The following is a 15937-nucleotide window of genomic DNA, read 5'->3' as shown; positions in this document are numbered from 1 at the left end:
CATTTCATCAAGGTCTTTTTCTGGCAATTTTTCCTTTTCTTTAGTTTGGTGGTTGTTTCTTTGTCTCCCCATTTTAGTGGCTCTTAGTGTTTGTATCTGTATAATAGATATATTTACTGTCTCCCAGTCTTGTGGGGTGAAATAAGAAGAAATAATGGTACAAAATAATCATTCTTTTCAGCACATGCTGTATCACAATTTTATAGATTGCAAATATGATTTATGTGTGATAGAAGGTGGGACATCAGGTTGAGATACATCATTTTGAAGACTAACACCATAATGGAAACCTTCACATGTGTTGTTGGAGAATATCAGAAAGTTCAAGTTATAGCTTTTGAAATAATAATAATACCACTTGATTTTATGTAGCAAGGAATAATTTATGAAATACTATCTCATATTCTTGTCTGATTTTAACAACTTGGAGAGATAAGAAAACAACATCAGACATTCTAAAATACACTCATATATACAAATTAAAAAATGATGCAGTAAAAATAAGAAAAGAATATCAGGGATAGATGATACGATGCTCATTTTATAAATGAAGGAACAGAATGTTATAGAGTTTAATTGTGTTAATCCATGATTGCTTGATTAATAAATAATGGCAATGGGTCTAGAATGCAGGTCTTCTGGCTCAGTATTTTCACCACCCAATCAAAGCAGGAAACATAGAAAGGATAAAGATGGGTGAGGACAGAATGAATGAGAAAGATCTAGAGGCTATAAGAAGAGCCAAGAAATCACTACTAGTTAGGGAAGATATGGGCACTGTGGGCAAGGTAAAATGTTTTATATAATTAAAGTTTAAGTTATGTGAAAATAATTACTGACAAGTATGATAAGGTAATATCATTAGAAGTAGAAATTTAGCTCTCAGAGGAGTATGGAAGTTTCTTTTTCTAGAATGAAATAATTTAAATTAATTAAACTACAACTCTCCAATATGTTCTCTTTGTATCACAGAGCTCCATAACTACTGTCAGTGCCATTTAGAGAGTTTGGAGAGTCTTTTCAAGGATTTATAATTGATCATTTATATAAATAGTAGTTGGGAAATAATCAGTTGAATATAATTTTTGCAAAAATAGAAAAAAGGAAGAAGAGTGACAGTCATATTTTCAAAAAGCCCATATTGTAATCTAAAGAAGTTTTTCCATATATTGTATGGAAAATTAATGTATGTCTGTCTTATTTTCTAAGTTTGTCCTCAAAACTAGCTCATGGGTAAATCTGGGGCAGAAGCCATCATTCTATAATAAGAAACTTAAATTGTGTCTTCCTGTCTCCAACTTTTCAGTACAGAAAATGCCATCAAGTGGGGGGTTAGTATTTTATTTTATGGATTATTTTCTTTATGAAAAATTCAGAAAATGATAAAAGAAAACACTTTATTGCTTTCCTCATGCCACTATCACTCAGTTTTGTGCAAAATCCCATATCTTTTAAAGTCTGGAATAGAACACTAGACATTGTGGAAGTTCATTTTCCTGTGACTCCTCTTGAAATATTGAGTAAAATTATATTAAAATGTCTATCTTTATTTTCATGGTGGGATTAATTTTTAAAGTACACTAAAAAATTGCAGTGGAATCAGACTGACAAGCAATGTTTTCAGATACTGAAGCTATTGTTCCCTCCTTCAACTCTGAAATACAGAGATTACTGTGAAGCTCTTTTAAAAATATATCCAGTTGCCCCTTAGTCCCACGTTGCTATAACAAATGGTTATAAGTTGTAACCACTTTAGAAGAACGGAATGTGATTTAAATGGTGGCAAAGCAGATGGTTTGCTGTTCAGTAGTTGGAAGGAAAGATCGTAACTGATTTCTTGGCTTCAAAACTTAACTCATTCAAGTTAATTTTTTTTCAATGAACTTTGGAGATTAAGAACAAAATTTTAAAATCTTCATCTCCCATTCAAGAAACACAAAACTTTCTCAAATGTGCAGACTTTTCATTAAAATGCCCTTTATTCCATCTTCTTTCTTAGTACAATAAAGTTAAGTTTCAATAGCTCTAAACTGGTTGAAGAGAAAAAAATCCCTCAGTGGATTTATTTACTAAGAACATAATAGCAATGTATTAATGGATGGCAAATTTGAGAAACTTGCATTATAATGAAAGATCTTTAAGTGTATTGGAAAAGAGAAATAGCTAGATATCTAAATAAATGTGTCACAGCATAATAATAGGAAAGACAAGTTTTATAATTAGGGACTGCTTATGAATTTAAATTGGACATAGTCTTGTTCTGGCTTCTGTAAAACCATAGTTATGGATAACTAATTGTATGTTCTAAAACATTATCATTTTTTATCTTAATTTCATTCTTTATGTTATAATTATATTGAAGTTGATCTAAACTCAGTGTTCAAATACTTAAACCTTTTTATCCAGAGCTTAATGTGTGCCTCTGTATTGTGAAGGGAACCTATGCAACCCATTTTCATGTGTTAACTTTTACAATTCTTGTTGTGCCTTACTGTCGGAATCTGTTTGCAAATAAATCATCTTCCTGTCTTATTCAGCATTCCATGAGAAAAAAACCTTAAATAATTATAAAACCATGCAATCCAAATAACACTATCTTTTTGGTGATTCTTCTACAGTCTCATTTTTGTAGTCTTATTAATAGAAATTAAAGTTAAATATAAGAACTAAAGATGTGTGTAATACAAATATTAATGTCTGGCCAACTGTTTGACTAGATATCTGATTCAACAGTGGAAGATTGCATGGTAAGCCAGAATTTAAGAAAATTATGTTGCTATCTCACTAGGTAATTTATTACTTACATAGCCTGCAGACCAGGAAGTTCCTCAAGTTCATTCACAGTTATTAAAATTCCAGAATTGGTAGCTGGTTGATTTTTATATTGACACTGAAGTAATTTACAGTTGTGATGGGGGACTTGAACTATTTGGACAGCTGCTGGAAATGTCATTCTATTAATAGCAAGACATGTGTCTGACTATGCCTACCATTCCCTTCCTTCTTTACTACTTACTAACTATAAGATGACATGGTCACTCTTTCCCAAGCCTTCTATGACTTCTTTTTTAGTCAAGATTTGGACCAGAAAAACTGTTCTTATCATGTTTTTTTTTCCTGAGATATGAAATTGCCAAGAGTGCAAGTCTCCAGACTCAGGTGAATTTTATCTCAGGGTATGGGAGTGGAAGTTAAAATATATATATACATACATACATATATATATGTATGTATGTATATATTTCAGAAGGAGGATTAGTAATTTTGAATGAGGAGATGCCAGAAGCTTAAGAGGTACTTTTTTTTTTTTTTACCTTAAAGAGCTGCTTTCCAAACTTTCTCCAAGCATAAATATTTTATAAAATGTAGAAATGTTGGTTAGAGGTCATCAATTTGTAGATGATTAAATAACTGCACTAAAATAATATGATTTACTGCATTTAAACCTAATTGCCACGAAAATGTAATTGAAACTGTGCAAAATTTACCCACCTATTTCATCCTATCTTTGCTTTTATAACAGCTTAACTTCTTGTTTAAAATCCAATTTCCTCTTTATTGACTATTGTTTCTTCATAACTTATTTTGATTTTTTCCCCTTAGGCCAAAGTTGAGGAGCAAGCTATGCATGAAGATCAGGTGAGAAAAAAATACTAACAACAAAAAATATATATCAAAGATAATTAAGTAAAAAGTATTTTGATATAACGCTAAGGACCTAAGTATGATGAGACTGATATATTCAGCTTATTTAATTTTATGGTTCAAAATATAATTACTAAATTGCTTTGGAATTGCTACTATTAAAAGCTGCCTATAATATGGGGGGTGGGGAAGTGAGTCAAATAGGATCTTTTCTCTTCAGTAAAGCAAATATCCAGCTAGAAATATATGGATGACTAATTGGTTCACTTTGCATGGGTACTATTTAATTCTGTTTCAGTAAAAGTTATAGCACCTGATTTGTTTGACTCTGAGCTTTTCAATGTCATGGTAGTTGGATAACTTGTCATCTCCCTTCTTTTCTCTAGTGTTTCAACTGTGTGTGTGGTGTGAAGTGTGGTATAGTGTGTGTGTGTTTGTGTGTAAGATATAGTGTATAATTTTGTCCAAATTATTGCTGGACAATTATAAGTTAGTGTTTTTGATAGTGTGTAAGAGTTTCTAAATAGTGGGAATTCCATGTCTTTGTAGGGGATACATCTGTTTACCAGTGAACTTCTCATAATTAATTTACTATTATACCAAAGAAGTGCAGGTGAGAAGAGTTTGCAAGTGAATACACAGAGGGACTATTAAAGCATGGATATATTTCATCAAAGAGATTATGATTTATCCATTTTAGTCACATAAGTTAACAGAAAAAAATATTGTATATATGATTAAGGCACTGCAGGTATGGAAAGGACACTTAGAGATTCATTGGTAAATTTTCTTGTAGGCGGTCAACTTAGTACAGACTGTTTATGTATAGTTCATAATTTATGGATTTAAAAAAACATGTCATTATCATCCTTGGTGGGATTAAATTGGACATGTAAATGATTAATTAGAAAATCTGATGATCCTTTGTATGAGTGAATAAGATCAATATCTTGAACCTAGCCTAGATTGTTTGTAAAGAGTATCTCTGTTTAATTACTTTTGAGGATCGATAGTTCTGAGTTATGTCCTTAGTTCTGAGATTCTTGAGGATTCCCTTATTTTCTGGTTTTAATCACCTTCAACCTAATGTTACAGCATAATTTTTAGTGTGTATAATAGTCCCCAATAGGAAAAGACAAATACATTTGCAATTGTAAACTGTCATCAAATTTAGAGTTCTTAAGTGAAATTCTGTCAAAATGCTGTTTGAATTAATCTTACCTTGGGCCATCACGTGAATTCATCCACACATACCTCTGGTGGTTGTAGATTGTTTCTTTATTTGTTTTTAATTCAAGGCTATTAGAAATATATTCCCATAGTTGGGTATATTGACAGCCTCAAAGAAATCACGTGTCTAAATTATTCAACAGAGTGGTTTAGAATTTAAGCTCTAGAGTCAGATTCCTTGGGTTTAAATTCCAGATAAAACATACTAATTGTGACCTTGCTCACATTACTTAATGGCTCGGAGTTTTGGTTGTTTTATCTGCAAAATGGAAAAAATAACAATGCTAAATTTTTTTGGTAAATATTACCTGAGATAATCACCTTTATTTTTTATATATAGTGCTTAATAAGTATTAGCTGCAGCTGCTCTTCCCCTCCTTCTCTTCCTTCTACTCCTTTGCTGCTCATCTTTGCTATTATTATTATCATAATTAATTATTCAAGAGCTCTAGCCTATGGCCTTCTGGCTTACTGTCCAATCCATGCTACATAGTTCAGCCAGAACAATTTTTCCTCAGTATTATCCTCAAACACTCCCTTGTGCAAAAACCTAACTGATTAAAATCAGACAGCCATTAAAGGCCTTTCTTGAATTTAATGACTATCTATAATGTTAGCTCTGCAATTAATTTTTCAGCATTCCTAACTTCCCTAGTTTATTTCAGGCAATTAAATCCTCTTTCTGTTACTCGTAAAAAACAACAGGTGGTAAGAATAAAAAGGAAAAGAGGCCAGCCATCTTGAAAAATTATGACAGTAACACCAAAAGCAATAATATTAACAGCTTGCATTTTTAAGTTTTACCATCTATAGAACATTCATATATAAATAAATATAACTACAGCCCTGGCCGGTGTGGCTCGGTTGGTTGGGTGTAGTCCCACGCACCAAAATGTTGCGGGTTTGATTCCTGCTCAGGGCACATGCCCAGGCTGCGGGCTTGATCCCTGGTATGAGGTATGCAGGAGGCAGCCCATTGATGTTTCATTCTCACATTGATGTTTCTCTCTCTCCCTCCCCTTTCCTCCCTCTCTGAAAATCAATTTAAAAATCTTTAAAAAAATAAATAAATATAACTACATATAATTATATATATGTACACATACAATTTCAAGCTTACAAAATGCTTTTGTATTCTTTCCTAAATGATATTCTTCCTTACTCAGACAAGGGGCAAGGATGTCTCTGGTGAGGCCAATATACATAAATAATACATACATTTTGGGGTATTGGAACAGACAACAAAGAGTCTTATTTAAAAAAAAAGAAAAGACTAACTTTAGCCTTCTTAGAACAGACATTAGTGGGTTCATAACTGATGGTCAAGGCCCTAGGGGTCTTCTGGATATAAGACTCTTCAACTAGGAGTTTCTAAAGAAGGAACATCCCAAGTTATAAAAAAAGAGTTTGAGCAAAGAAACAGATTGGAAAGCACAGCATGTGTCTATGAGATAATGAAAGACCATAGTCTTTCCTATAGAGGTGTGAAAGAAGATTCTGCTTTGGATTTCTATGAGTTAAAGGTGTTGAGAAGTCAAATTCTAATATGCGGTCCTAACCCCTTGACTCATAAGGCCCAAAGAGAATACTGTTGGCTTTGTGTACAGTCATTTTATAGATTCCTTTTCCCACATTTTTTGTTATCACCATACTTCATACATCACATCTCAAAACACTCAGGATTCTTATTACCCTTCGATGTTATGTCTTTTTTAGATGGTATGAACTTTGTATTTACTCTTCTGCTTCTATATATTAAAGACTAACATTTTTAGGCACAATGAATAAAAATTAATTAAAAAAATGAAAAGCACTAGTGAAAATTAATGATAAAATGAAATGATAAAGCTGGTAGATGTAACAACTGGCTGTCTTGAAAAAAAAGGGCATGATATATAAATATACATATGATAGAAAACATGCATAATATAGAAATTTTACTGATATTAAAGATATGTAACACACAATTTACAAATAATAATATACAAACTATTCTTTATTGTAAATTCCACATGGCCAGTTGATTTTCAGGGAATGCTTTCATTAATTTTTGATAAATCCTTTTATTGTAGCCAACTGTGTTTGCAATTAACAAATGAATATAATTTTACCATGAATATTAGGTGATATTTTTGTTATTACATAAACAAAAGTGAAACAATGAAGATGTTTATTGAAAGTTCACACTTTCATTAATAACATGAGTTACTTCCTTGTTCAAATTATAATTGTTAAAACTCAAAAATATTTACTCAACTTTTCATGAAATCCACAATACAACAGCTATAGACATGAAAGTCACACTTTTAAATTTAATCTGTATTATATATTTATCCATCACTTTCATAAATTTATTTTTAATAATGGCTGTATTTAATAACTAGCTTGCAAAATTCCTGACAATTTACCAATTGCCTCTAGCAAACTAACCTAGAGCCAACTTTAGTATACCACTGGAAACAGTATCATTAATTTATTAAAAGTCTGTAAGTGCTTCTGGGTATTACCAAGAATAATTTTAAATTGAGTGTTATCCCTTTTTTAAATTTTATTTTTCAATTACAGTTTACATTAATTATTATTTTGTATTAGTTTAAGGTATACATCATATTATTTTGTATTAGTTTAAGGTATACAGCATAGTGGTTAGACAACCATATTTTTCACAAAGTGATTCCACCCAATATTTCAAGTATCTACCTGGCACCATTGACATATTACATTGTGTAAGTTTAAAGTGTACAATATACTAATTTGATACATTTATATATTGCAATATGATCACCACTTTAGCAGTAGCTAACACCTCCATCAATCACACAATTATTTTTGTGTGTGTGTGTGAGAGAGAACATTTAATATTTAGTCTCTTTGGAACCTTGAAATATATAATGCAGTATTAGTGACTGCAATCACAATGCTGTGCATTAGATCTACAGAACTTATTCATCTTCTAACTGCAGGCTTGTAAACTTTGACTAAGATATCTCTAATTTTCCCACCCATGCCCCCATCCCTGGCCCCTGGTAACCAGCATTCTACTCTGTTTCTATGAGTTTGCCTTTTCTTAAATGCAAATCAAAACCACAATAAGGTATCACTTGTTAGAATGGTTTATCATTAAGAAAAGAGATAACTCATGTTGCTGAAGATGTGGAGTAAAGAGAAACCTTATGCATTGCTGGTAGGAATGTATAATGGTACAGCCACTACAGAAAAAATTAAAAATAGAACTACCATTTCATCCAACAATTTCACTTCTGGGTATATAGCCAAAGGAAATAAAAACATTACACACACACACACACACATACATATATTCCATGAGAAAGAGTGAAATCCTGCTATTTGCAACACGGATGGGCCCTGAGGGCCTTATGCTAAGTGAGATAAGTCAGACTGAGAAAGACAAATACTCTGTGGTATCACTTATATGTGGAATCTAAAAAAGCCAAACTCACCTCAAGCCTGTTAACTCACTAAACATTAATTACAGAGAGGAACTCACTGTAACAAAGTAGCAGTTATTAAAATGATTACTACATATAAATTCTGCTTAAATGTAAAGGTCTGCATGTTGAATGATATCTTTGGTATTATTTGTGGTATTTTTATAGCATCTTTCTTTGGGACTTTGAATACATTTGCAAACAATAAAACACCACCAAGTATTATAGGAATAGAAAACCTTAAGAAGGGAAAACGAAGAAAAATGGGGAGTCTGAGGTGGAGGAGATTGAGGCATGGAGATGGTAGCAGGAGGCATCCGTCTCAATAGTAACCCTGAAATAGATAATTCCAGGTGTATTAGTGTTCTATTGCTGTCATAATAAATTTCCACAAACTTAGAGGTTTACAACAATGCTAACTTATTATTTTATAGTTATGTGGATCAAAAGTCTAGTATGAGTTTCTGTAGAATAAAATCAAGTTGTCGGCAGACCTGCTTTCATTTCTTGATGTACTAATGGAGAATCCATTTCTTGTTCATTGAGGTTGTTGGGAGAATTTATGTTCCTTACAGTAAGTAAGGACTGAGGCCTCTTTTTCTTTTCTGGATGTCACTGAGAGCAATTTCCAGCTCCTAGAGGCTGCCTACAGTTTTTGCCTCATAGCCTCCATTCTTCATCTTTAAAGCCAGCAATAGCTGATTGAATCTCATGATTTGAATCTCTTTTACCTCTTCTTTTTCTTTAACTTTATTTTTATTGTTGATACTATTAGAGATGTCCCCACTTTACCCTCCATTGCTCACCTCCACTCAGCGTGATCCCCCGGACCTACTGGCCATACAATTGTCTGTGTCTATGGGTTATGCATATATATTCTTTGGCTAATCCCTTCACCTTTTTTCATCCAGTCCCCACCTCACACCTTCCCTCTGACAGCTGTCAGTCTGTTCCATGTATCCATGCCTCTGTTTCTATTTTGTTCATCAGTTTATTAATTTTTAAAATTTATCTTTATTTTTGAAAGCATTACAGATGTCCCCTTTTTCCTCACATTGATCCCCGCCACCCCACATCCACTCCACCCCAGCCTTCCCCATACCGATGTCTGTGTCCATAGGTTGCGCATATAAGCATGTAAGTTCTTTGATTAATCCCTCCCCACTCACTCCCCCACCCTCGCATTCCCTCTGAGATCCCTCAGTCTGTTCATGCTTCTAAGTCTCTGGATCTATTTTGTTAGTTTATTTTGTTCATTAGATTCCACATGTAAGTGAGATCATATGGTATTTGCCTTTGTCTGACTGGCTTATTTCACTTAGCATAATGATCTCCAGGTCCATTCATGCTGTTGCAAAAGGTAAGATTTCTTTCTTTTTTACTATAGTGTAGTATTCCATTGTGTAAATGTACCATAACTTTATTTGCTTCGGCTGTTACCAGATCTTAGCTATTGTAAATTGCACTGCTATGAACATAGCGGTGCATATATTCTTTCTGATTGGTGTTTTGGGATTCTTAGGATATATTCCTATAAGTGAGATTACTGGGTCAAATGGCAGTTCCATTTTTAATTTTTTGAGGAAACTCCATACTGTTTTCCACAGTGGCTGCCCCAGTCTGCATTCCCACCAGCATTGTATGGGTTCCCTTTTCTCCACATCCTCACCAGCACTTGTTGTTTGTTGATTTGTCAATGGTAGCCATTTTGGCAGTTGTGAGGTGATACCTCATTGTAGTTTTAATTTGTATCTCTCTGATGATTAGTGACTTTGAGCATTTTTTCATGTCTATTGGCCATCTGTATGTACTACCCCTTATTTTATTGTGACCTCTTTGTGATTTCCTTTTCTGTCTTACTCTTCTACTTTTAAGGGCCTATGTTATTGCACTAGACCCATATTAATAATCCAAGTTAATCTCCTTTTTAAGGCCAGCTATTAAGCGACCTTAATTCTATCAGCAACCTTAATTTCCTTTTGTCACATAACATATTCACAGGTTCCAAAGATTATGACTTGGGTATCGGTTGTGTATGTGCATTATTCTATTTACTACAACATAGCTTTTCTGTTTGCGAAATTTTAAGTCACTTTCATTTATGCTTTGGTCCCTTTGGATATTAAGGAATGATGTTATACTACCCTTTTCTTCCCATTTATCACTGATAAATGTTTGTTCTTAGACATTTAATTGGCCCATAAGTATAAATGATTAAAGGCAGAGAAGCTACATTTTGTTTAGACAACATCCTCTCCATCTTTTACCTTAAGAAGCTGATTTTTTTAATCCTATCACTAATGTTCGACCTATGGCCAGTTATATAAGTTTTCAGATCTTCGGTTTATTCATCTACTGAATAGGGATCAAACAGATCCCTTATAGTATTGTTGTGAAGGTAAGAAATAGTATAAAAATCCTGAGTCTAGTGCCTAACATACAGTAAGGGTTCAATAGATAATACTTATTATTATAAGATATTATTTCATTTTCTATCTTCCATTTGAAGTAATTTTTTGTTGAATTTATTGAGGTGACATTGGTTAGTAAAATTATACAGGTTTCAGGTATAAAATTCTACAATACATCATCTGTGTATTGTATGTGTACCACACCAAGTAAAGTCTTCTTCTGTCACTATCTATCCCCGCTTTACCTTCCTCTATCTCCCCTTACCCACCCTTCCCTCTGACAATTACCATATTGTTTGAAGTAATTTCCATTTAGCCCTGAGTCATTAACATGCACCATGATTACAATGCATATTTACATTCAAATCATTACATTTCACAGTAAAATAATCACAAAATATTAGTTTTGAGTATTAATGGATCTAATTTACACAATTAACATACCTAATCTAGAATGAAATTTAAAGAATAAATTAATATATCCTTACAACTTCTAATAAAAACTTTTCATTGGTTATTAGTAACAGATAATAAGAGTTTTCTTTGAATAAAGACACTATTTACATTGTTATATTTGGCTACTCAGCTGTGTAAAACTGTAAGCTATCTTTGAGTTTAAAAAATTCTACTTGATTACTCCATATACAATTAGTTACCAAGCCCTGCTGATTTTTCCTTTGTTGTTTCTTTGAATCCATCTCTTCTTTTCTATTCTTACTGATGAGGTAAAATGTTTGGTTGTGCTAGCTAATAACTCATGAAGAATAGAGATGGGAGTTATGCAAATTAGGTGGGCTGAAGAATTATAAAATAGTGATCATCAATGGTGTTTTTTTAAGCATAGTAGTTGTTGGAAAGATTGTGAATCCTGTGCCAATGAACAGACATTTTTGTGTTTGAAATTTCTTTGGCAGGATCTAGAAAAAAGGAAAAGCCTCTCCCCATCCTCTCTTTCTATTCTTTCAGGCTATTTCCAAGCCTTAGATCTTTAGGAAATGAGATTAGTTATAAGAAAAGTAAATATATAGGATATGAGACTCTATCTTTGCTTAGCTCTTCTAAAGATTTGTGAAAACACCCTTTGCTTTATTAAAAGTAATCTTTTTCCCTTTATTGATACTGATATTTGAAAATCTACAGAAGATTGAGCCACTACTAGGCAGCCCATCCCCAGAAACCTAAACACTTTAGGTCATTCTACCTCTCACATGCTATCTTTTGGCAACTCTTAATGAAAAAATACTTCTGGAGCATAACTGATCTTTTATAAATAATATATTTTTCTAGAGTACAGCGTAATGGTTAAGTGTATGGCCTCCAGAATCAGACTAGGTGAGGTTTAATACTTCTAATAATTTATTTTTGTGACATTGGAAAATAATAATTAGTTTAACCTAACAAACAACAAAAAAAGACTACTTTTTATGGGTCAGGTACTGTCCTAAATAACTTACATGAATTATTTTATTTCATTCTCTTTGCTTTTTGCCTCAGTTTCCTCATTGTAAAATGTAATTAATAATCATTTGGATAGCATCAAGTTGAAATAAGGATTAAATATGTTAATGTAGTAAGAGTGAAGATTGCCTGACTCAAAAATAGCACAAAGTTAGCTGTTATTATTATGATGATTATAATTAGCCCATTCTAGTCTTCTGTCCTTTTAAAAAAAATGCTAGGAGCTAAAAAATCTTTTTTGAATGTTCTGGCACCTTAAAAATTCAGCAGGTGCCGAGCACATGTTGTTAACTGATCCTGGTGAACAGAGTAAAGCATGTGACTTTTTATAAATAAGGTTGCAGACTCTCTCTTGTCCCATGGTCTGTCTAAGTTTGTAGGAACTATGTTTTATATTGCTCCACTTTCAGATTGTTTTAAAACCCTAGCAGCTCCACCAAAGGCTTTGAATTTTTTCCATATGAAGTAAAATGTAAGGATGTTATCTATGAAAGTTACTTCATTTTGAAAATTGGATCACATTAGGTTCATACATTTCTTATTCAACCTCTGTGTTTCCAGACTCATAAATTATTTTATTATCTTCATTACCTAATTAAAAATTGCAAGATTTTCCCTGCCATGGCAACTGACATTTTATGAATTATAACTGATACAAGTCCCTCTTAAGTAAGCTTTTACTATATTTTAGACTTTTTAAACATGACATTAAACATTTTCAAAACTTGCATTTTGATGTAATTGTAGTTCTATTTTCACCATTCAAAGAAAATAACCTATTTCATATCAAAAGCTCCTTTGGGTGCTCCTTTTTATCCAGTATTCTTTGACTTTTTCCTATTAATTCCAAATCCATCCAACTATTTGTGATTTTTACACCACATTTTCTTTTTCCCTCCTCTTTCACCTATATACTACACACTCCTTCCCAATGCTTCTAGCTTTGATAGTGAATAGTGGCAGCTATTTGAAAAATATAACCTTTCTAGCTGAAGCTTCTCCATGCTTTTTCCATGAGTTTCCTGTAAGGAAAGCAGATATTAGGGTAGATAAATTGATTCATCATGCTTCTAACATCACTTATCCATCTATTAGATCCCAAGAGAAAGACAGCAGGCAGTAAACAGTCCATGGTCCTTAGCCCTTAGCACATGATACCAAACCCAACATTTGAGCATTTATCACTTAGTAGTCTAAGTAATTTTTAATCATAAATTCCTTGCTATCAAAGGATTCATGCTATAATACCATGATTGTGTCACTGAGCTGTTACCAGAATCCAACTTGTGCTCATATTAAAGCTTCTATCCCAAAATTTCTTCCAACACACTCTACCGTTTGTAGACTTCAAAAATAACCAGGCTCAACTTTTACACTCACCATCTGAAGTTTGTTGTCTTACCTTCGTTTAGTTGGTTGTGGCTCAAATTCTTCAGTACAGTTATAACTTTACTTGCTGTTCTTTATATGCATGTTGTGATAAAACTGTGGAAATATGTGAGGTCTTATCATCATCAGTCATTGCTTGATGTAACTTATTATCTATGTGGATAAGAAACTTTATTTTACTTCCCACATGTCTATAATGAAATGAAAGAACTTTGTTCAGTATGACTTCTCAATGACACTATATTGCTGTTAAATTAATAAGTAGCTTTCTTATTTTTATTTTCTATGGAAATAGAAGTGCATCATTGCATCAAAAACTATCTAGTATCTGGCAGATCAAGCTCACCATTCTTTTTTTTTTTTTAATGTATCTTTATTGATTTCAGAGAGAGGAAGGGAGAGGGAGAGAGAGATAGAAACATCAATGATGAGAGAGAGTCATTGATTGGTTGCCTCATGCACATCCCCCACCAGAGATCGAACCCACAACCTGGGCATGTGTCCTGACCAGGAATCGAACCTCAATCTCCTGGATCCTAAGTTGATGCTCAACTGCTGAGCCATTCCAGCTGGATGCACCATTCTAAGTTTAGTCATGACATTTGTGAAGGCTGTGTTGCCCGTAGATCAGATATGTTGAGTGCCTTCTAATCTTCTATTTCTATAAAGTTCATGGAGTATATTTGGAGGTACAATTAATATAGACATTTTATAATTAGTTTTATTACTTTCTATGAATGATGTGGAATCTTAATATGACATATGAAAAATACAGGAAGGGAGGGAGGGAGGGAGGAGAAAAAAAGAAAGAAAAAGAAAAAAAGAACATATTTTCCAATATACAAGAGTAAATTTCTAAAATATTTAAAGAAATTATACAGCTCAATAGCAGGAAGAAAAACAACCCAATTAAAAAATGGGCAAAGGACCTTAATAGACATTTCTCCAAAGAGAATATACAAACATAGGAAAAAATGCTCAATGTCACTAACCATCAGAGAAATGCAAATTAAAACAATGAGATATCACCTCCCATCTGTCAGAATGGCTATCAATAAATTAACAAACAACAAGTGTTGGTGAGGATATGGAGAAAAGGGAACCCTCGTGCACTGTTGGTGGGAATGTCGACTGGGGCAGACACTGTGGAAAACAATATGGAGTTTCCTCAAAAATTTTAAAATGGAACTACCTTTTAACCCATGATTCCACTTCTGGGAGTATATCCTCAGAATCCCAAAACACTAATTCAGAAGAACATATGCACCTTATGTTCAATAGCCAACATCTGGAAACAGCCCAAGTGCCCATCAGTTGATGAGTGGCTGTAAAAGCTGTGGTACATTTATACAATGAAATACCACTTGGCCATAAAAATTTTAAAAAAATGGAAATCTTACCTTTTGCAACAGCATGGAGATTGTTATGCTAAGTGAAATAAACCAGTCAGAGAAAGACAAATACGATATGATCTCACTTATATGTGGTATCTAATGAACAAAATAAACTGACAAAATAGAAACAAGAATGGATACATGGAACAGATTGACAGCTGTCAGAAGGGAGGGAGGAGGGGGCACTAGATGAAAGAAGGTGAAGGGATTAAGTAAAAAAAAACCAGTAGGGATGGTTTCAGGTGCAGCCTATCAACTATATATAACACATAGACTCAGACAACAGTATGGTAATAGCCACAAGGAAAGAAGGGTGTAAGGTAGGTGAAGGTGGGCAAAAGCATGGAAATGGGGATGAAAAGAGACCTTGCTTGGTGTGATGGGTGCACAATGCAGTGTGCAGATGATGGTTTATTGAGTTGTACAGTTGAAACTAGTGTCCAAATAAATTCAATTTAAAAACAAATTAAAATGTGCATAGAACCTGATATAAATTTTCCAAAGAAGATATACAAATAGCCAACATTTTCATGAGATAGTGGTCAACATCAGTAATCAAAAGCAAAATGTTAATCAAAATCACAATGACATATCACTTCACACATGTTAAAATGGCTATTATTAAATAGGGAAGAGATAACTGTTGGTGAGGATATGGAGAAAAGTGTACCTTGTACAGTAAAAATAGGACTGCCATATGATTCAGTAATTCTACTTCAGGATATACATGCAAAGAAAATTAATTACTGTCTCAAAGAGATATCTGTACCTAGATACTTGTCTCATTGTGGCATTATTCACACTAGTCAAGACATGTAAACAAGAAAGCTAAGTGTCCATTGGCAGATGAATGCATAAAGAAAATGTGATACATATAGTGATATGTGTGTGTATGTGTGTGTATATATATATATATATATATATATATACACATATATATGTGTGTGTATATATATATATA

General features: G+C 33.1%; 1 long non-coding RNA gene across 1 annotated transcript in view; it reads left to right on the top strand.

Annotated features, from left to right (window-relative positions):
* Positions 1-3057: 3057 nt before the first annotated feature.
* Positions 3058-15937, top strand: part of LOC308550777 — a 31325-nt gene continuing 18445 nt past the window's right edge. The window contains exons 1-2 of the long non-coding RNA XR_013997963.1: positions 3058-3159; positions 3604-3639. This is a non-coding gene — a long non-coding RNA (uncharacterized lncRNA). The remainder of the gene's footprint in view (positions 3160-3603; positions 3640-15937) is intronic.

This window comes from Miniopterus schreibersii (assembly GCF_964146895.1).
Source record: "Miniopterus schreibersii genome assembly, chromosome: X".
Classification (NCBI taxonomy): Eukaryota; Metazoa; Chordata; class Mammalia; order Chiroptera; family Miniopteridae; genus Miniopterus; species Miniopterus schreibersii.
Note: the sequence above shows the minus strand (reverse complement) of the source record. Positions and strands in the feature narration are given on the sequence as shown.